This window comes from Cynocephalus volans, chromosome 2 (genome assembly GCF_027409185.1).
Source record: "Cynocephalus volans isolate mCynVol1 chromosome 2, mCynVol1.pri, whole genome shotgun sequence".
Classification (NCBI taxonomy): domain Eukaryota; kingdom Metazoa; phylum Chordata; class Mammalia; order Dermoptera; family Cynocephalidae; genus Cynocephalus; species Cynocephalus volans.
The window spans coordinates 166,964,612-166,987,926 of NC_084461.1; the positions used below are offsets into that span (position 1 = coordinate 166,964,612).

The following is a 23,315-nucleotide window of genomic DNA, read 5'->3' on the forward strand; positions in this document are numbered from 1 at the left end:
AGTCTAAACAAAAGGTTTTTATTTATTTTATTTTTTATTTTTTGCGGCTGGCCGGTAACAAAAGCTTTGTAAAGTCATTTGGAGACTGACTAAGACTAATATTTCTAGTGCTATCAACATACAGAAGCAGAGCTCGGAGGAGAAACAAATGCTCTAATGGAAACCAATAATTCAACAGTGATTCAAAAGAATTTATCCCTCTAAGTTCCATCTCTTTTACTAGAATGAGGCAAAAGTGTCATCAATGTTCAGAAGCATGAATCTTCCTTCCTAAACAATTAATTAAATTATTTCAAGCACAAAGGAAAAAGAAAACCTTCAAGATCTCTTCTGTCATCCTCTGGAAAATGACAATGAAGATATTAAAATCTAGAAAAATGAGGGTACATCAAAAAGTTCATGGAAAAATAGAATTGAAAGATAATACGAATCTTTCCATGAACTTTTTGAAGTGCCCTTGTAAATGTCACTGAAACATGATAACAATCTCTAGAGACTTTTCCTCCAAACACAATATACATGTTTTGTTAATTCTCAGTCACCTGCCACAGCATTTAGTGCCTGCCTTGTCAGTCTGCCTGCTACAATGTGTTCTGTGCATAGCAATCAGAAACACCTTCTTAAAACATGAATTACCCCTGTTCTCTCCCCTCCTCCAAGTGTCCAGTGGCTTCCCACAGCACTGCCAGGCCCTTCCTAACTAGCCCTGACACGTCAACCCACCTGACTCACTCATTGGCCATCACCGTACCTGTGCACTTGACTCCAGCTACACTAGCCTCCTTTCACTGCCTCAGCCACGCCCCTTTCTTCACTGTCTCAGGGTCTTTATACTTGCTGCTCTGTCTGAAATGTTCTTCCCCAGACTTTTCTCTGCATGGCCCTTTCTCACCCTTCAGGCTTTAATTTTCTTGACATTTCCATTTCAAGCAGCCTTTCTTACCCCTGGACACTTTCTGGCATTGACCTATTAATTTTCTTCGTAGTATCTTTTCCTTTATTTATTATCCACCTTCCCACTAAACCCTAATCCTCGAGGGCAGGAATCTTGTCTGCTTGGATCACTGCTGTATCACCAGCACCCAGCAGAGTCTGGCACTCTGAATGCTCTGTAAGTATTTGTTTGTCATTGATCACTTCCTCATCCTACAAACCCTCAGTTCTTCCACTGATTCCCATGAAACTGGACTTTTTGGTGTTCCACCTATTTCCCTGACTCATTCTCCCTTTCTGCTTTGTAGGCACCCAGTCTTCCTCCAACCTCATACTGAAAGCGTTCCCCAAGGCTCTCAACAATCTGTTAACGCATCCATCCACTTAAGGCTTCAACCATCACCTATAATCAGATCACCCAACAGCCATGACTCCAACCCTAGCCTTTCTGCTTTGCACTAGTAGTCCAGTGTTCCCAGCTGCCTAAAGCATACCTCTCCTAAGATATATCATGGGCACTTCATGCTTCCAAATACCTCTACTTTCCAATAACTTTTAGCTCTGCCCAGGGCAGTACATTCTTCCAGTCTTACAAGCTAAAAACAATGTGATATACAGGAAAGAGGACAGACCTCAGAACTATCAAGACCTGGGTCAAATTCCAGCTTCGTTAGCTTTTAGATGGTCACTTAACCATTCTAAAGTACAGTTTTTTCACCAGTCGAAAGATAACAACGCTCATGTTCAAGAGTGTTATACAAATTAGAGACAGTAAATTTTAAAATATACTGCACAATTATCTGGCTTAAAGTAGGCTATGTATTAGTACAATCCTTGACGTTATTTTTATTCTTATTTTTAATTTTTTTGGTGCTGGCTGGGATGAGGATCCAAACCCTACACCTTGGTGTTATAACACCACACTCTAACCAACTGAGCTAACCAGCCAGGCCCTGGGAGTTATTTTTAATTCCTCCAACAACTTACATCCACATCTGATCTCCTACCAAACCTTATCAACTTTTTTTGTAATAATAATCATTATGGTAACAATGTATTTGTAATAAGAATTTCTAATAATTTTTACATTTATCCCATCCTTTTATTCTACTGCTGTCGCCCTAGTCCTGACCCATAACAGACCATAGTGCCTAACCCCACATTCCCCATCAACTGTGTATTACTCTAAATCAATATTTTTAATCCCATCCAATAGTGCTTCAGCTTGAAAATTTTCAATTTAAAATTTTCAATTCAAATGTCTTTGAATTCACTGATCCACTCTTCTGCTATATCCAGTCTTGTGTTAATTCCATCCAATAAATTCTTAATTTGGGGTATTGTATTTTTCAGGTCTACATGTTGTCCATTAGGCCCCTTCTTAGAGATTCCATTTCAAAACTGAAATTCTCCATTTTTTCATTTTTTTCTTTTTTCTCTAATTTCTTTAGCATATTTATAAGAATTTATTATCTAATTCTATTATCTGGGGCACCTGTAGATTTGATTCTATTGACTACTTTCTTCTCTAGTTTATGGGTCATATTTTCCTACTTCTTTGTAACCTTATGATTTTTAATTGTATAATTTAATTGTATTTATAAAAATAAAAAATTTTTATAATTTTTAAAAAGTACTTAAAAGAACCATAAAGCTGGAGTAAATATAATCTTCCCAAGAGAGGGTATAAATTTCTCTGTCACACAGAGCAAACATAATTATGTAAAGACCCTCCTTATCCCTATAAATACTTTTTGCCTTAAAGTTTACTATGGTTGATAATATCAGTCACTCTTCTGCTTTAAAAAAATATTGTGGTAAAATATATATAACATAAAACTCGCCATTTTAACTATTTTTAAGTGTATAACTTAGTGGCATTAATTACCTTCACAATGTTGGGCAACTATCATCACCATTTCCAAAACTTTACCATCACCCCAAACAGAAACTCTACAACCATTAACTTTTCATTCTCCCCTTCCCCCATCCTCTGATAACCTTGTTTACTTTCTGTCTCTATGAATTTTCCAATTCTAGATACTTCATATAAGTGGACTCATATAATATTTGTCCTTTCATGTCTGGCTTTTTTCACTTAGTACAATATATTCAAGGTTTATCCATGCTGATGTATATATCAGAACTACATTCCTTCTCATGGCTGAATAACATTCCATTGCAGGGGTGGGTGGGTGGGTGTGTGTGTGGGTGTGGGTGTGTGTGTGTGTGTGTGTGTGTGTGTGTGTGTGTACACCGTTTTATTTATCTGTTCATGGGTTGATGGACACTTGTGCCATTTCCACCTCTCTCAGCCTCTTGGCTCTTAGTTAATACTTACCTGGCTTAACTTTTCCATTCTTTTTCCAGCAAATTTTGCATGTCCTTGTATTTTAGGCACCTCTTATAAACATATGAGAACAAGATCTTGTTTTTTTAAATACAACTCCAGTCTGACAATCCTTGTTTTTTAACTAGTGTTTGATCCACTTAAACTTATTGTGATACAGTAATATTTACTTCTCACAATCTTATTTTGTGCTATTTACCATTTTTTCCTATGCTCCCTGCCCCTTTCCTGACTTCTGTTTAGTTGATCGAGTTTTTATTCCTTCTTTCCAACCCCTCTACCAGTCTGAAAGTTGTATATTCAATTTGTTTTCTTTAGTAGTTACCCTTAAAATGTAACATGCATTCTTGACTTAACAAAATCAAAAGATTAACAATATTCATATTTCTTTTCTCCTCCCAACCAATAAAAGATTCTTAGAACACTATCTATGATGACCATCTCTTGACTGCATGTAATTACTAATACTTTAGCTCCACCCTATTTTTACGCTCCCAATAATTCTTCAATAAGAATTCATGCTTGTTTAGATTCACTCACATATTTACCAATTTCCTTGCTCAGCATTCTATTCCTTTTTGCATTTCATTCCTTCCTTCTGGTTATTTCCTTTGTCCTGAAGTAGTTCTTTCAGTGAAATTCTGTTGGTGGTAAACTATTTCTATGTGAAAACATTTTATTTCATCCTAATTCTTGAATGATGATCTAGAGCTGGATATACAATGCTAGATTAACAATCCTTTCCACCAGCACTTTGAAGAAATCTCTGGATTTCATCATTGCTGTTGAGAAGTGAGATGTCAGTCTAAGTGTTGAACCTTGTGCATAAACTAATTTTTCATTCTGGTTGTTTTTAAGATCTTTCTGTCTTTGGAAAGGTTCTGCAGTTTCAATATAAAGTGTCTACGTGTGGAATTTTGGTTTTGTTTGTTTTTGGCTCAGGACTCTTTGAACTTTCTGAATCTTAGGATTCATATCTTTCATTACTCTAGAAAATTCTCATTATTTCTTTGAATATTGTCTGTTCTTTTTTTTTTTTTTTTTTTTTTTTTTTGCAGCTGGCTAGTTCAGGGATCCAAACCCTTGACCTCGGTGTTATAATACCAATCCTTAAGCAACTGAGCTAACCAGCCAGCTCCTATTATCTCCTTCTTGAACTCCCATTAGATGACTAGATGTATATCAGACCTCCTCATCTCACTCTCCATGTCCTATAACCTTTAAGCTGCAGGTGACTTACAGTCTATGTAGCATACTTTGTCTTTTTGGAAAAAAAAAACAACAACAATGCTTTAAAATGTAAAAAACGTTCTTACCTTGCAGACAGTAAAAAAGCAAGCCACAACCCAGCCCATAGGCCAACACCTAATCTAGTTCATTAATTCTCTCTTCTGTGTTCAAGCTGCTATTCTATCCTACCCACTGGGTTTTAATTTTGATGACTATTTTACATTTCCAGAAGTTTTACTGGCTCTTTTTTTTCCAATTTGTCTTTAGTTGTATGATGGCACCTTATTCTTCTCTGTGCTTTCTACTTCTTCTCTTCATGGATTTAGTTTGTTCTATCTGTTGATTCTTGCTCACAGAAAACTGGTCAACTGTTTCATCTCATGCTTTGTAATTCTGTATGGAGTTCATCTTGGGCGGTGCTTTATTTCTGGGAAATCTATGTGGTCTGGGTTCAGGATGTATCCTTCTAGAATAGTTTATTTTTAACAGATACCTCTGTCATATTATCAGCCTTAAACCACTTTTCATGTCAATTTCTCAATCTGGAGATTCCCCAGACCACACAAGTATTGTAAAACTGAACACAAAACCCACATGAAGGGAAACTCATGCCATGAGTTCTCAGTCCCTTCCCCCACCAATCCAGGGTCCATGCTCAGAGAGGCATCTCTATGTGCTCACGGGCAGATTTTTTGTAGTCTGCCTATCTTTTACTGAATGTTCAGCCTGTAGAAGACACATACTCTTATTTGGTATCTTATTCTAATACTCATAGAGTCAAGGCTTTTTTCTCCTATCTCTGCAGAAATTAAACCACAAGTTACTAAAACTGGCAAACACCTTTAAGGGACTGCAGTACCAGAATGCTCACCAGATGCTTTTATTTTCAATCCCTAAACTCCCCCACTTTGTTGTCTTAATGAGGATTTATCTTTCTTGAAAACACAATATGCATTTTGTAGCAGGGGTTTTTATATTTATCTAGCCTACTATTTTGCCAAAAGCAGAGACCTCCTCCAGCTTTTTTTCTATGCATGTAAAAAAGTGCTTACAAAAATGGGACATCATATGTTCTTTTTTGTAACTGATTTTTTCTCTTATATCAAGAACAGTTTAAGCCCCACATCATTAGACATTCTGCCACATAATCATTAATAGCTGATATCATCCCACAATACAAAAAGACCACAATTTATTTAACCAATCCTCTTTGTTAGACATTTAAATTGTTTTCAGTTTTTCATTATTATAATCAATGCTATAATAAATATTCCTGCAGCTATCTTTGCATACATCCATAGAAATTTTTAACATGAAATTGCTGGGTTAGAGTTAGAGTAGCTTACCATTTCTTAAATTATTGAAAGATGATAATCTACCCTCCTAGCAGCAATACAGAGAGCATACATTTACCAACAGCTTACCAATAATGGTGTGACAGAGATTGTTATTACTCACCAAGTATCTGTCCCCCTACATTTCACATCCTGCCTTAAAGTTTGGTTGGAGCCATAAGACTAGTTCTTGCCCAAGGGAATGTGGGTAGAAGCAAGGTGTCACTCACAGCAAAAAGGAGTTAAGGACAAGTATGGGTTCTCTCTTCCTTCCCCACCTAAGAGACTGAAAGCAAAAAACTTCAGAATTATGAATTGCAAGTTAGAAGCAGCCCACACCCCTGTCACCACTGGAGGAGTGCCACTGAGGACAGCCACCTGACCCACATCAGACTGTGAGTGAGTGAGAAGTAAATTCTGCTACTTTAAGGCATAGATTTCAGCTAACTGGCCAGCCCAAGTCTTATCTCTTTCATAAAGTTTTCTCCAACTACAGTGGACTTCTCAATCTCTAAACTCCTACTGTACTCAATTAACATCACAGGATTCAGAATGTTACCAAATGTTCCTGAGTTTCATTTAAGTAATTTATTTCTCTTCAGCTGGATTAAAAACTCCTTATAGAAAGAAACAATTTTCCTCACCACTTTTGAAATCCCCCTACAAAATACCACATAGTACCAGGTCAATGCTCAGAAAATAATGACACTGATTGAAGCCTTAGTTTACATTTTCATCCCTAATCAAGTTTGAAATCTGGAGCCTATATGGTCTTGATTCAAGGCAAATAATATACTGTAAAACAGAATTTTAGAGCTAGGAGGAGGCTTGAAGGCCATCTGCACTTGCAGCTAGACTACCTGGCTCAGGACTCAGCTGAGCCTTGAGAATTTAGGAATGTTACATAATCTCTCTGAGCCTATTTCTCTCTTTGTAAAGTTGAAAATCCCTACCTACTGCCAGACTTGTTATGGAGATTACATGAGATTAGAGAGAAAAAAAAATTTGTAGGATATAACTAAAGCAGTGTTAAGAGAAAAATTCATGCATGAAATGTTTACATTAGGAAAGAGGAAAAATCTTAAATCCATAAGGTAAGCTCCTACTTCAGGAACCTAAAAATCAAACAATATAAACCTAAAACAAAAGGAAAGAATAAAGAGCAGAAATCAATGAAATTGAAAACAGAAAAACAAAAGAGATAAATCAATGAAACAAACAGGTTTGTCAAAAGTTTGACAAACCTACAAGACTGATAAAAAAGACAAAATACACAAATTACCAAATATCAAGAATGAAACAGGGGATATCACTACAGTTTCTACGGGCATCAAAAAGATAGTAAGGGAAGACTACAGGCAACTCTACACAATTGAAATGGACCAATTCCTAGAAAAACACAAACTATCACAATTCACCCAATATGAAACAGATCATCTACAATAGTCTTATAACTATTAAATAAATTGACTTCATCATTTTAAAAACTCCCACAAAGGAGATCTCCAGCCCCAGATGGTTTCACTGGAGAATTCTAGAAACATTTTAAGAAAAATAAACACCTACACAATCTCTTTTAGAGGAAGAAACACTCCCCAATTCATTTTATAAACCTAGCACAACCCTGATACCAAAACCAGACAAAAACAGTACCAAAAAAAAAAATCTACAGACAAATATCTGTCATGAATATAGGCACAAAAATACTTAATAAAACACTAGGGAATAGAACTCAGCAATATATAAAAAAAGTTCTATTATACTGCATTTAAGTAGGGAAGCGTTATTTTCATATAGTTAATCTTAGGCTGGCCAGTTAGCTCAGCTGGTTAGAGCACATTGTTATAACACCAAGGTCAAGGGTTCAGATCTCCATATTGGCCAACCACCAAAAAATATATATACAGTTAATCTTATCCAGAGCATAAAGACTCTCTCCATTTATTCATATCTTCCTCTATTTCTCCTATGAAAGTATTCTGTCATTCTCACCTACTCTCCATGTCTCGTATTAGGTTAATTTGTGAGTATTTTATATTTTTCAATCATCTACTCTCCTGGTTCTTCACCCCACCTGTACTTTCTCTGCCTCCTTAAATGCAGTTGTTCCCGCAGGTTTGTCCTTGGCCCGCTTCTCTGTCTTCACTTCCTAAAGCCTGCCAATTAGCTTTATTTAACCCTCCAAACTGATAGCTCTCAAATCTACCTTTCCCATATTCACCTCTCTCCTGATGTCCCTTTTCCAACAGTGAGTACCACAGACATCTACACTTCCATGTTCCAGTGGCAGCAAGAGCACATCCTCTGTGACTATAAGGCTATGGCAGTGTCATCTTCCAGCAAAGAAAAAACCTTAAATAGCTATACACAGAGATTATCACTCAGATCATGGCCGACATCCTACTTTTTATTCTCTCCCTAATCAAAAATTTTGCTGATAAATGGAAAGAATTCTTGATCTGCTAGCTGCTCAATTGAGGGCTGAAACAAGCTGTGTTCCCAGAAAGCTAAAACGGTAAACAACTCAATTCAAAAGTCCGAGAGCTGGGCAGAGAAGTCAAGGCTTAGAGTTCCAGCTCAGAACTCCGTACATACCTGTGCACCCCTTCATCTTCTCACCCCTCCACCTTAAAACACCAATGCCCCATGTTACCCTTTCCTTTGTGGCTGCCTGCTAACAGTCCTTATCACAACAGGAAACTTTCGTTATCAATAGGAACATTATCTGGGTGCTATCAGGACCTTGCTTTCAAGAGTACTTGATACAACAATCATCCTGGAACTCTTCTTTTAAAACTAAAACACTCTGATATTGAAACGTCCTGGGATAACACATGGTAATTCTACTCCAGAACCTAAAGCCAACACTATATTCATGTTTAAAGTATTTATCTGCTAAACAAGACAAGAAAATATACTCAGAGTAAAATATTTTTGCCAGTGTACCTATGACCTAACTGTGTATCTATGCATGTAGTACTATTTTCTCTTTTTCATTTAAGTCAAAATAGGCCCATTCATCTGGCAGAATTCCATTACAACCCAGGTGCAGGTTCGGCAGAACTGTTCGCACACTGCTGTTACTACCACTGCCACAAGCCCTTCAAATCAGGTAAAGATAGTTCTGCATGGGAAACCATTTCAGTAAGGTTGCTGAAAGCAGTATTTCAGAGGTTTTGTTTTGTTTTCAAATACTAACAACCCAGAAGAACCTTATTTCCTGACTTCCTACTAAGTACATGCATGACAAACAGCTGTCAATGCTAGGTAGTACCTAGTTCATGAAATCAGGAAGCATGTTAATAAGCACTATAGCAAATTTCCCAATACTTTCACTGTTGTTAAAATTCTGATTTCTCTCTTCTATTGTTTTAAAGAATAAAAGGCACTTCCCAGAGAAGCTAACTGTAGATAAAGAATGACTTGTAAGAGCTGTATGCAGACAATTTACAAGTTACAGGAGTTCAAGCCCACATGTTTTCCACAATACAACAAGACGATCACAGTAGTTTCTTAGTGGATAAACCTTAACCTGGGTGTAAAATGAGGAAAACAGAACATGATTAGCAATTAAAAACCAAAATCAAATGTGAAAAACTGATTGTGCCTTGACATACTGAGTGGAGAGTCAAGTCATGGTACAATCAGAGAACCAGAATTGAGCCATCCTACTACAAGGGCTTTCAGAAAGGGAAAAACAAGCATTCTGTGGGTTCCAGAGCAGATTTTTAAGAACAGAGGTGTTCCACAAATGACACTAGCAGATAAATGACAAAATACATAAAAGGAATTTTTCGGTAAGTGAAAGAAAGTGAGCCGAGATGCCGGGTACCATTCAAGCTTCATTAAAGGAAAAGAATCTACCAGGCTGCGCTCAAAGTGGGGAACAGCCCAGGGCTGCCCTGAAAATGGGGGACAGCACCAGGTGTGGGGGTGGTAGAGCTTATATAGTGCGCCAAGGGCTGGCTGATACCATCAAGGAGGGTCATTATGCTAATGTAGATCGGGGTGGAGAACTGCGTCCTTTTCTGTTTAAGGTAGGAGGCTTCTCGTAAAGGGAAGGGGTGAAGGGAGGGGAGGAGGTGGGCAGTGACATTTTGTACTTGGGCTTGTCTATAGTGGCACTGGTTATGTTGCAGATCTATTATTCCTGCCTTTTAAGTATAGGAAAAAGGGGAAAAGGGTGGAGGTCTCATTCTTCTGAAACTACTTCCTGCTGGAGATGGGTGAAGATATGGAAAAAATAAAAGATTTAGGTGGCAGGGTATTGGTTTCATGTGGGGAGGCTGTATTCCTCCGGGGAAGGTTCCCTGATTCTGAGGGGCTGATATCCTCCTTGCAGGGACAATTCGGCAACCTTTTGGTTGGTGAAAGCCTGCATATGTTCCTGCAAGAAATTAGAGAAACACGAAAAGAGACAGGGACCAAAAAGTAGGATGAGGCACACTTAGGGGTTCTAGTAGGGGCATAAGGCAGGGTATCCAAGGGTTCAGTGAAATGGTTTAAGTTGTTTTGGATCACCCCGGACTCATTTACATAATAACAGCATTCCTCCCCCAAGAAAAGGCAGGTGCCTTCCTTCTCAGCTGTAAGGAAGTAAAGGGTCCGACGGTTCTGTAAAGCCACTGTAGCGAGTGAGGTGACCTGTCACTGGAGGGAGGAGATGCTATCTAGACTTAGTTTTTTTTGTTTGTTTGTTTTTGACCGGTAAGGGGATCGCAACCCTTGGCACAGTGTGGTCTGTACCATGCTCAGCCAGTGAGCACACCAGCCATCCCTATATAGGATCTGAACCCACGGCCCCGGCGCTATCAGTGCCACGCTCTCCCGAGTGAGCCACAGGGCTGGCCCACTTCTGAGAGTTTCTGATAGAATTGAGAGGCAGTAGCAAGGCCCGCTATGCCAGTCTCAGTTGCAGGATGGATCCCTGCCCCAATTCAAAGGTACAATTAGTGCCCTACAGGGGTGGGAGGCACTTCCTGAGAGGGAGGGCCGAAGTTAGTCCCAGTCCCATCTCCATCTCTCCGTCTGTCTGGAGGGTGATATCAGGGATGAGCCAAAAGAATACGCAACAAATCGTGTTAGGGGGCAGGCAGCAGGATAACGTAGTTTTACAAAGGAAATATATTTCGGTTCTAGGGCATGGATGAGGAGGGGGTAAGTGAGTGGGTAGCGTTTGGTGTTAGGGAGAGTGTGGGCAGGACCCGCATAACGCTGACGTCCCCACTGAGGTGAGATTAGAGGAAAGTGAAGAGACATTTGTGGAAACGTTGTGGGCTGCATCGACAGGGAGGGGGGTGACCACAAAAAGTTTCTCACAAAGTGGGAGACAGATGAGTCACTCAGGGACCAGTATGATTCCTAAGGACTGCATCATCCCTGCGGCCCTGGAACTTCCATGTTCCAAGTAAGGGGGAGCATTGAGATAGGAGGAAAAACATGGGAAGTGTGCAAAGGGTTAGGGAGCCAAAAGAATTTAAAGGGCACATTGCAACTATGAAATTGCTAAGAAGCATCCTACCAACAGGAGTTAAAGAAGTGCCAGGAGAAATCTTCCTATAATATTACACTCTTTTGGGGGGCTGCTGCCAATCCTGTAGCAAGTACTAGAACAGATAATAGAATAGTAGCTCTGTGCGAAGGACGTGAAGCGGGCCTGCAAGAGTGAGAGGATAATCACCAGGGGAAAGATCATCCTTTTTCTGGGATTGGGGGAAGAGCAAAGGTTCTGGAGATTTTCAGTTTTGTGGGTCCTAAAATGGATGAAGTGTGAGGAGATGTTGGGTTGGGGGTTGAGCAGGGGAATCCCTCTGGCTTGGTGTTAACAGATTCTTAGAGTAAATTCTCAGGTGCTAGTTTTACCAAGGATAAGTGATACCACGGGGGCCTTTCCTAGTGCTTTTACTGCTTTGGTGTGGCGAGAAGTACTGTATAAGACCCTTCCCAACATGGCGAGAGTGGCTTTGGGATTCGGGTCTTGCTGTCCCGGGCTCAGTTTAAAGTCTGAGAGGGTGGTGGGGAAAGGATGAGGTAACAGAAGGTTGGCCTGTTCCCTAAGATCCCTAATGAGAGAAAGAGTAGGGAGATACTTGCCTAAAGGCGATGAGCTGGAAGGGAGAGGTGTGAGAGTGAAAGGCCTACCATACATAAGCTCAAAGGGGCTGAGGCCTGCGGGCTTGCAGGGGGCAGCCCATAGGTGAGTGAGTGACTGGTGGGTAGGCCAAAATGAGGGATGATTTTTGAGGTGAAAGCACGCGTTACTGCTGTAGCATCCTCAGAAGTGCAGGGAAAAGCCTCAATCCAACCTGAAAAGGTATCTACTAATGTTAGAAGATAGCGTGTCCTTTTGTGGGGAGAGTAATATAAGGGCTGAGGAAGGCGTAGTAGGAGTTCATGGCCTATATGAATTGAATTATGGAAATCTAAAAGATTGCTCAGCTTGTGTGGTAGGGAGGACATAGCAACCAGAGAGAGTATAGCGGTTGTCCTTTCTCTGTGCTCCCAACTGTTGGAGGTGTTGTATTTCTTGGTGTGCATATTAGGATCAGGGCGTAGGGGCCACGAGAAGGACCTGAGCAGGAGAGGAAGAGTGGGGGCCTGGTGATTGGGCAGCCTGTTTTGCGGTTAGATCCGCCATTTTGTTTCCCTGGGCTATGGGGCCATTGGAGGCTTGGTGTCCTCTGCAATGTATAACCCCAACCTCTGGGAGTTGTGCAGGCTCAATAGCTTGTGTTAGATTTACTGCAGCATAACCTGCCTGGGGGGCAGGCATGGAGGTGGCGCTCCCATCTATGAACTGTGTAATGGCATGCGGGGAGATGTGTGGAAAGGGATTGAGAAAGAGGTCTAAAGCCTCCATGCAATTGTGTTCTAAGGGTCATGAATGTTTTGTGATGAGAGTGGCTGGATTTTAAGGGAGGGCGAGGTTTAAAAGATAACTGGGAGTTTTCAATGAAAGTAAGGTGAATAAGTTGTAGGCGGGAAAGGTAGAGAACTGACTTGGCCTTATGGCTGACAAGGTCTTGACTATTTGTTGTTTAAAAGTTAGTTTAAAGCTTTCTTGTGCTAAAAGGGCGGCCACCACCAAGGCCCATAAACAGGGGCCCATTCTCGAACTGCAGTGTCTAGTTATTTAGAGAGGTATGCAACCAGGGAGAAAATATCTCCTGCCTTTTGTTCCAAAACCCCGACTGCCAATCTTTGGGTTTTGGTGACGTATAGGAAAAAAGGATGAGATACATTTGGAACAGAGAGAGCTGGGGCTGCGAGGAGAGCTGCTTTTAATTGCTGGAAGGAAGAATGAATGGGCTTTGGGGGATCTAAAGGAATGGCAGGATCCCCTTTGGCTGCCCATAAAGTGGTTTTGCTGGCAGCCAAAGTTAGGAATCCATAGGCAAAGATACCCTGCAAGCCCCAAGAAAGACAGGATTTCACCCTTTATGGTAGGAGTAGGGAGTTCAGAAATTAGACTCTTGAACTGAAGGAGAGGAAATCTGGGCCTTGCTAGGTACACTAGATATCCCCTGGAGGCCAGCAAATTAAGGAGAGCAACAGTGTGGGCCTGTGAATCCTCACAGGAGGGGCTACAAAGGAGGAGGTCATCCACATATTGTATTAAAGTGCTAGAGGTTGGGGGGGAAGTTCAGATAAGTCTTGAGCTAAGGCCTGGCTGGAAAGTGGGGACTATCCTGAAACCCCTGAGGTAGTACTGTCCCAATAAGTTGTTGGGAACGGCGCATGTCAAGATTAGTCCCGTACTAAACAGTATGAGCCATTAGGCTTTATAACTGGAAGGATGGGTGTATTAAAAGATGAGTGGGCAGGCCTTGAGAGATGAGAAGAAAGGAGTTTGTGTATGATGAGTTTTAAGCTTATTGGGTGTTTGTTAGCGATGGGGTACTGTGGGACATTAGGGAACAAAGAGAGGTTCAGCAATTTAACAAGGATAGGGGAATGGTGCGAAGCAATGGAGGGAGAAGAAGGGTCCCATACTAGGGACTGACATTGTCTGAGGGAGAGGAGAAGGTGGAAGCCCCAGGGGCCAGGTCTGGGTGCAGCCTGTAACAGGAGTATTGTAGCTGGAGTTTAAGTATTTAGGGTAAGAGTAGCTTCGAATTTGAAGAGAATGTCCCATCCCAGTAAGGGGGCTGGGCATTGAGGAATTGTTACAAATTTCTGTGTGAACTGAGTGTGATGTACGGTGTAGGAAAGGGTTTAAGTGATCTGTGGGCAGTATTCTGATCCCATGACCCCTACTATTGTGATAGAGGATGGGGTTGTTTGTCCTGCATACTCAGGAAGGGTAGAGTAAATGGCCCCTGTACTGATGACTAAAGAGATCGGCTTACCTGCCTTGAGGTGAGTTACTGTGGGCTCACGCATGGTGATCTCCGTGGGGGCCTCAGGCCCTGGGCATCGTCAGTCCTCCTTCTGGGCAAAGCCAAGAAGCTCTGGTAGGGATGGCCATGAAGCCAAAGGTTGTAGGTTGGGGACTGGGCCACTCCCTCTCAGATGAGTGGCAAAGTCAATCCCCCAGTGACCTGGCCATTTGTAGTGAGGACGGGGACGACAGGCCCATGCCGGGTGGCCTGGTTGACCGCCTTTGAAACAGTTTCCGAGTGGCCTGCCTCTTGAGGTAGCTGGCTTTGGAATATGTGAGCCACAGATGGCATTAGCCAGTAGCTGGTATTTGGCCTGATCTCTTTTATAGTTTTTTGAATATCAGGGGCTGACTGGGTAATGAAATGAGAGTGTAAGAGGGCCAGGCCTACAGAGGAGTTTGGGTCTGTACATGTGTATTCATGTAAAGCCTCAGAGAGGCAGGTTAGGAACTCATTGGGATTTTCAGTGGATCTCTGTGTGATTTCTCTAAGCTTGTCATAATTGACTGACTTGTGAGTACCATTTTGGAGGCTGTGAAGTAGGTGTGAGATCATGTTATCCTGGAGATCCCGAGCCTCATGGCTGGCCTGGTAGTTCCAATTTGGGTCCGTGCAAGGAATAGCAACAGCTCCCACAGGCCGCATATTATTTTGAGCATGTACCTGAGCCGCCATCCAGACCTGCTCCCTGTCCATGGACTTGGACAATTCCTTCCTCCCAGCCACTTCATGGCTTTTTATAAAAAGCTGGAGCTGAGACAGGGTTGTTACCTGATGAAGGGGGAGAAGGGGAGGAGTTGGGCTGAGGATGAGCGTCTGGAGGCCAGGTGCGGGGAAGAGAGAGAAATGTGGAGGGCCAATGGATCAGGAAATTGATCCGAGTCTGGAAGGAGAACTCGAGCAGGAGCTAGGAGAATTTGAGACATAGGACAGTTCTGACAGAGAGAAGAACACGTTCAGAGATAGGAAAAGGCCTGAACAAGGAATCTCTACAGCTTTTACCATTTCAGTGAGTGTCTAAATCAAGTACCATCTTGTGGCCACTGGGATCCATTGTAACAAGACGTTCGAGTTTTAATGTCCCCCTGGAGGCCGAGAAATTGGCCAGGAGACGGCCCAGAGGCGTAGAGCAGCCCAGAGGCGTAGAGACCAGAGTGCAGGAGAAAACAGAGACATTTAGGTTCAATGTCTCCCTGGAGGCCAAGAAATTGGCCAGGAGACAGCCCAAGGGCATAGAGCATGGAGGTTTCGATCATGAGGATCCCATGTAGAGGGTAAGAAAGGGCAGTCAGTCCTGGTAGAAGAAGACTGTCAGCAAAGAGTATCCTCTTTGGTGCCCACCTTCTTTTCAAGAGAAAAGCCAACTGACCAGCTAGAGAAGCATCCTCCAATAGCTGGGGGGCACGAGAAGAGTTCCGTTGGCCAGGCACCTGGGCTTTCATAGAGACCTGAGCCGTAGAGAGAGTAGTCGGGGGAACTGTAGAAGTAGGCAGGACAGACCCACGGACTCACCCTGAACTGAGGCCAGTTTTGGATGCGTTGGTCTGAAACGGCAAAAGGAGAGAGAGTACCTCTGGTTTCGGCAGGTCCAGGAAGGGCGGCCCAGGGCCTATCACCCCAAGAAAGGGGATCGTCCACAATGTTGGCCAAAACCCTTCCCGAGTTTCGGCACCATAATGAAAGAAAATGAGCTGAGGTGCCATGTACCGTTCAAGCTTTATTAAAGGAAAAGAATCTACCAGGCTGCGCTCAAAGTGGGGAACAGCCCAGGGCTGCCCTGAAAATGGGGGACAGCACCAGGTGTGGGGGTGGTAGAGCTTATATAGTGTGCCAAGGGCTGGCTGATACCATCAAGGAGGGTCATTATGCTAATGTGGATCGGGGTGGAGAACTGCGTCCTTGCAGAAGCAAAAGGGGTTTCTGTTTAAGGCAGGAGGCTTCTTGTAAAGGGAAGAGGTGAAGGGAGGGGAGGAGGTGGGCAGCGACATTTTGTACTTGGGCTTGTCTACAGTGGCGCTGGTTATGTTGCAGATCTATTAAAAAGTAGTAAGCATTCCTTCCACTGCTCAATTGAATATAGGTATTAACAAGTAAATTGAGATTATTGATGATGCCAACTCACCTGTTTGTTTAATCAGCAATAATCCTGAACCCAGAAGTCTCAACTCCCAGGATGCATCCTCAATTTGAAAATTATGCTACTGCCTATATGTTTCCCTTCCTACCAATTTGATAATTTCCCACAAATCAAAATTGAATTGTTTCACCAGTTTTTAACTAGGGGTACATATCAGACTCACATTCACTTAATGTTTTCAAACAATAAACCCAGGCCCACACTACATTAATTAAATCAAAATTCTCAAGTGGGGGCCCAGGATCCTGCAGTTTGACAAAGTTCCCAGGTGATTTTATGCTGTTTGTTTGTTTTGGCACAGCTGGCCAGTATGGGGATCCAACCCTTGACCTTGGTGTTATCAGCACCATGCTTTCCTGAATGAACTAACCGGCCAGCCCTCCCAGGTGATTTTAATGCAGAGCACAAGTTCTAATTCCAAAACCCTTGGTTTAACAGAGTAGATGGCAATCTCCATTCAGACTGATGGCATCTGAATCAATGCATAGTAATTATAGATAACTAAGGAAGATGAACATCAATATACCTCAATTCATGTAGGAAGTCTTCATGACACACCCTTGGAAGATGGGGGATGGAGGACTTTTTTACAACTGCTATTCATTTATATTTACAATGTGCCAGGCACATACTCTAGAAACACACTTCACACATATTATCTCATTTCACCAGCCACATGGGGGTAAGTATTGTTATTTCTACTTTACAGATGACGAAGTGGTGAACCACTGAGGTTAGGTAACTCGTTCAAGGCAATACAGTAAGCAAGCCGAGGAGCCCAGATGCAAAGCAGGTCTGTGAGAACTAGAGCACTGCACACTGCTTCTCACTTGGCCACTACTGTTCGTTCAGACACTTGTCTTCATTCACTTCTAGATAAGCTTGTATTACTTTTGTCATTAAGAAATATTATCTGTTGCAGCCACTTCAAAGTAGAACACACTAAAGTCTTCAACAAATAATGGGACAATTACCTATTTGGAAAAAAAATAAGTCAGATTCCTGCATGACAAACCAAATACAGATATAAGTCCCAGATGAATTCAAGCGTTAATTGTATAACTGAACCATAAAAAGAAAAAGAAAACATACAGGTAATTTCATCTCAAGGTAAGTATAGCCACTTTTCTAGGAATCTAAGCAAAAGCGAAATCCACAGAAGAAAAGATCAACAGATTTGACTACATAAGAATCAAGGGCTTCTATATATTCATAGGAAAACAAAAGCTTAGATTTGATTAAAAGCCTGGAGGAAGCATTTGCAACATGACAGGGAGAAAAGAAGTAAAGGCAACACAACAGTGGTCAGAGAGAAACAGGAAGCTACACAAAAGGAAGGGGTTCATGCGATAAACACGTCTAAATATTCAACCTTCCCAGCAATCAAAGAAACACACATCTCAAACGAGACATTTTCCACCTAAAAATCAGCATTGTAAAATTACAATAGCTGCCAAGATCCAGGGTAAACATTCCCACACTCTGCTGCTGGGAATGAAAATTGGCACACTTTTCTGGAGCACAATTTGGCGGTAGGTAATAAATAAAAGCGCTGAAACTGTGTCTCTCCTCTGACCCTAAAATTCCACTTCCAGAAATTAATCTTAAGAAACAATGTTGAATGAGAAAAAAAGATTTAACTTCAAGAATGTTCATACTAAGACAATGAAATAAAGTTAATAAAGAACAGTACATTGCTGAACTATGCTGGCAGCTACAGTGTGACAGGTAGTCTTGTATCATGTTAGTAGATATTAAACTGAAAATTTGTCATTTAAAACAAGTCTTTAAAGTTTTCAAATCTTTTACTTCCTGATTTTGCTTTCAGGGATGTACCCTGGGTGAACAAAGATTTGCATGTAAAGACACAATCATCTCAGCATTCTTTGTAATATATATATAAAACCAAATGTCCAGTATGATACAAAATGTTTAAAATGCATATGTACATGTTTCTGGATAGAAAACCAAAAGAAGCAAAAACATCAACAGTGGCACTTCTATAGAATTATAGGCGATCTCTGCATTCTTCATTTTTTCACTGTCCCTCCTAAAAATGAGACTGCATTATTTTTAAAAGGGAGGGGAGAGGTATAAAAACGCGTTCTTTAAATAAGGTATTCAAATGGATTTTGTTAACACATTTTCCTGGAATCGTCAACTTGATGTGGAAGTGCCTAGAGTATAAACTAATCTAACATTTTTTTTTGTCTTTTTTTCGTGACCGGTACTCAGCCAGTGAGCGCACCGGCCATTCCTATATAGGATCCGAACCCGTGGCGGGAGCGTCACTGCGCTCCCAGCGCCGCACTCTCCCAAGTGCGCCACGGGGTCGGCCCTAATCTAACATTTCTGTTTCACAAGAAAACGTGATTTTTATTTTATTTTGTAGCAGTATACCACTGAAGTCATAAGGGCCTGGGCCTTCCTAGATGAGCTGGAGAAACTGAAGCAAAGTTTACTTAGTCATACTTGAATCAACATGTGACTCAGGCATCCCACTTCAACCTTCATGGGTGAATTCAACTTGAGACTCAAGTCTGGCTGTCCCTTTATCATTACCATCTTTCAGATTCATCAGGTCCCCTAACTTCACAATTCCTTGGTTCTCATGACTCATTAACTCCTCGTCCTTCTTTAACTCAAACTAAAGGGTAAACTAGATGACCTCAAAGATCCTTTTAGATTCTAGGACCTCACTGATTTACACCTGCTTCGCACCCACAAAACACATATGTACATTTTGTTTTATTGGGGGGAAAACTTCACCGACATACCAACTCAAGGCAGCATGGCTACTCCTCCTCGTTTCACGTCCAAGATTTCATGTATAATACTTCCCGTTAAGGCCCCCCTTAATTTTCCATTGAATCCATTAATGATGGTTTAGGACCTCATTAAGTATTTTCTCCATTCTAAACCACAGTGCTTTTATATTTTACAGCTCTACTTAAATAAAGAACTCATGCTGGGAGGAGTGAGTTAAATATTGGAAGAAAACCCAGGATACAAAACACTTCTATCACTCTGGAATATCTGAGATGAAATAACAGTGACAAAGACAAAGTTCAGAACTTAGACCTCAAAACTACACAAAAATGAGTTAGTTTAACAACAGCACTTGCACACACACAGAGTTGTGATTTTAGTTGACAATAATTTCAGAGTCAAGAGTGTATGGCTGCTTTTAAAAAAACCACCTATCACGTTGGTTTTTTGTTTTACTTTTTTTTTTTTTTCTTTTTTAACAAAGTAGCATGTGGAAAACGGAGGAGGGAAGGTTTCTCTACTCTGCACTCTTGCCAGTCCACATTGTATACTGACTGAATACTGTGTACTCTGCGGGATGCCATGCTTTAAGACTTAAGAGGGCCATTAACAAAGGAAATGGGGGACAGAGGACTAAGAAGTTGGTGAAAGGATTTGAAACTGTCGAATAGAGACATCTGAAGAACATGGGAATATTTCGACCACGGAACAGAAGACCTACACAAGGACGGCAATCTCTGACCACAGAGGCTCTGAAAGTCAAGTAAATGAGCGAAGCCAGCAGGCAGGGACTTTAGCAAGATGAAGAGTGTATCTAGCACTTAAGGGAGATTACTGGCATCAGAAATGTGAGCTCTGCGGTTAGTCAGAGAGCAGCCTTCTAACACAAAGGTCATGGGTTTGGATCCCCATACCAGCCAACCACAAAAAAAAAAGGGAGGGAGGGAGGGAGGAAGGGAAGGAAGGAAGGAGGGAAGGAAGGAGGGAAGGAAGGAGGGAAGGAAGGAGGGAAGGAAGGAGGGAAGGAAGGAGGGAAGGAAGGAGGGAAGGAAGGAGGGAAGGAAGGAGGGAAGGAAGGAGGGAAGGTAGGGGGGAGGAAGGAGGGAAGGAAGGAGGGAAGGAAGGAGGGAAGGAAGGAAGGAAGGAAGGAAGGAAGGAAGGAAGGAAAGAAAGAAAGAAAGAAAGAAAGAAAGAAAGAAAGAAAGAAAGAAAGAAAGAAAGAAAGAAAGCAAGAAAGAAAGAAAGAAAGAAAGAAATGTGAGCTCTGTATCACCAAATCCTGTAATTTTTTCTCAAGATAGAAACTGTCATGTGAAATCTCTCCATTTGTATCAGCTGGCTTCCAATTTAAGTTTTTGTGTAAGCTGGGCAGGCCCTATTTGATCCATGAACACCAGTTTGTAACTTGTGTCACAGGGAAACATGATGGCTTTCTTCAAACATCTGAAGATTTGCCATCAGGAATAGGAATAGAGGGATGGCCCCGTGGCTCACTCGGGAGAGTGCAGCACTGGGAGCGCAGCGGTGCTCCCACTGCGGTTCGGATCCTATATAGGGATGGCTCGTGTGCTCACTGGCTGAGCGCGGTGCGGGCGACACCAAGCCAATTTCCCGGTCACAAAAAAAAAAAAAAAAAAAAAGGAATAGGAATAGATTTGTTCCACGTGGCCCTAAAAGTAACACTCATAAGGAGGCAACTGCAGATGAACTGAAAGAAAAGCCTCCTAAAACCCAGCCTACCAATTGGAGTGGGCTACCCAGGGAGGGTCACTTCATTTAAGAATTTAGTTGGGAACAGGTCAGTAAATACTATTGACCAGTTCAAGAATTCTGCACTTTTACTACATCTGACCTTGGTCAAATAACTTAACCTCCCCAAGCCTTGTCTTTCCTACCTACCTTTTCCCTCAAAAAAAAAAAAAGGAGTATTATAACATTTAACCTCCTATCTCTCAGTGACTGTAAACATCAAAATCTATGTAAGAAAAAAATATGAAAGTACTATATGATGGCAAAGAACTTAAACAGTAACTTAAGACATCATTGTAATCTACCATCATGTGTTTATATATGTGTTATCTCACATATTACATATGCTAAGGGCATATTCCCAACCTAATTTGCTTTTTTTATTCCTCCCTCAGAATATCAAGTATTTGTTGAAAAAAATGTTTAAAAGGAAGTTGGAGAAGAGGGTTAAAATGCAGACAGTGTAAGAGGATAGGATAACAAAGAAACCAGTCAACAAAGCAAACATCCAGAATGTTAATCATTAATATCACTGACCTGTCTAAAAGGTATTGGACACAGTCCAAAGGAAAAATATACAAAAGTAATGGCATGTGGGTGGGGGGATGATACCCTAAGGCTGGCCCTGGCAAACTACCACCAGCTGCCTGGTTTTATAAATAACGTTTCACTGGAACACAGCCTTGCTCATTCGGTTGTGAATGATACGTGTGTACTATTGCACATATTAGGTTTGTTATTTATTACATACATGCTGCTTTCACTCTACAGACTTTACAATTCATCTTCCTGTGGCTCCATCCCTGCGATTTTAGTGGGTCATTTGGGTGCATGTAAGCGATACCCAAACTATATTATGGCCTAAGTGTAGGAAAGGTACATCACTAAATGAATCTCCACACTCCTCTTCTATTTTCAAGATTACAGATTTTTTTAACCTTGTTTCTCTTCCACTTAGTAGCATCACTCAAGAAATCTGAAAGATTGAAAATGTAAAAGGTCCAGGGAAGAACAGCTCAAGCTTACAAGGGAGCCCACTCTGTCTCTCTTAACTACTCAAACTCTTGCCTGTCTGAGCTTCCCTGTGTTCGTGGAACCTACAAATACGCGGAAAATAAAAATCTTTTCCTTCCTCTTACTCAATTTATCTGCCCTATCATTACAGATTTTCCAAAGTAAGTTACCAAAACTGAAAAAAATAAAATAAAATGGAAAGAAATATGGTAACAGAAGTTTTCTGAGCTAAAGGTTAACGTCCAGCAGAAACCACTGGACAGCTGCAGGACTTTATGAAAGGCCCCTGGTTCACATTTCTTACCTCACTCTGGAGTAACCATGTACAGACACTCAAGCCGCTGCCAAGAGTAGACCTGGTGGCATCTCCATTTTTCTCCTGACACCTGACTCTACTTCAGACAGTACCTTCGTAGACTCTCTACCAGTCTTGGCTGGGACAGGGACCCCCTCCGCGCCGCCGCCTCCGTCCTGCAGCGCCCTCCAAGGACGCTTCAGCGCACAGCCCTGCCAGCTCCCCGAAGAAAGGGCTCATCCTGCCTTCTTCTTCCCACGGGCAAGCCGGCAAGCCGTCCTTCGGACCCTCGCCTCTCCCCTGCAAGTCTACTTATCAGGCTTAACTTCGCCTGGTCTCAATTCTCTGACCTGCTTGCGAGTCTTTTCCCTCTAGTTACAACCCTGAAGGGCCGACCCGTGGCTCACTTGGGAGAGTGTGGTGCAGACAACACCAAGTCAAGGGTTAAGATCCCCTTACCGGTCATCTTTTTTTAAAAAGTGTTTTTTTTTTTTTAAAAAAGACAACCCTGAGGCCTGCCCACCGAGGGATTCCACCTGCACCCTAAGTATCTACTCGTGTAAACAGTTCTTCCCTGTCTGGAAGGGCGAGGGCAGCGAAGCCACACTCCTCAAGCGTCGTCTCCGGGTGCCAGGCCCGCAGGGTCGGGGCATTCTGCAGATCCGCAACCCCAGGTCGCTCTCCTCCAGCTCCTGTGACCCCACGAGCGCGGACAAACCATTTTCAACACGCCCCGTAAGAGGTTAAGAAAACGGCTTTTTTCATGACGAAATAGGTAAAAGACCCCTGCTCAGTAAGTTGTCGGGAAAGCTCGGCTTCGCTCCAGTCTGTCAGTGTCCCCACGGTGCGACCCGGGGTACAGGGGTCGCAGTCACTGGACAGAACGCGGGACCCCGGGGAGAGAAGCACGGGATCTACAGAGGCCCCGCGTGACTGCCACGCTCAGATGCAAACGCCCGGGGCCAGCCTCCGGCGACGAAGCCACCAAACCGGAGAGAGAACGGACAGAGGAGGGCCGTGCGGGAACGGCCTCAGAGGGGGGTCAGCCCAGCCGGGGAGGCGCCGGGATTTAGGTCTCCGGGATCCCCAGGTCCCGGGGTCCCGGCGCAGAGAGCGCGCCCCG

General features: G+C 42.3%; 1 protein-coding gene across 4 annotated transcripts in view; it reads right to left on the reverse strand.

The window, feature by feature from the left end:
* The window catches only part of EXTL3 (exostosin like glycosyltransferase 3), a 107,073-nt gene that overhangs the window by 37,746 nt on the left and 46,012 nt on the right, over nucleotides 1-23,315 (reverse strand). The window contains exon 1 of one of the 4 annotated variants that reach the window (XM_063086696.1): nucleotides 5,972-6,052. The exons of the other annotated variants lie outside the window; for them this stretch is intronic. The gene's annotated coding sequence lies outside the window, so the exon portion shown is untranslated. Of the gene's footprint in view, nucleotides 1-5,971; nucleotides 6,053-23,315 lie in introns of those variants that run through there. 4 annotated transcript variants of the gene reach the window in all.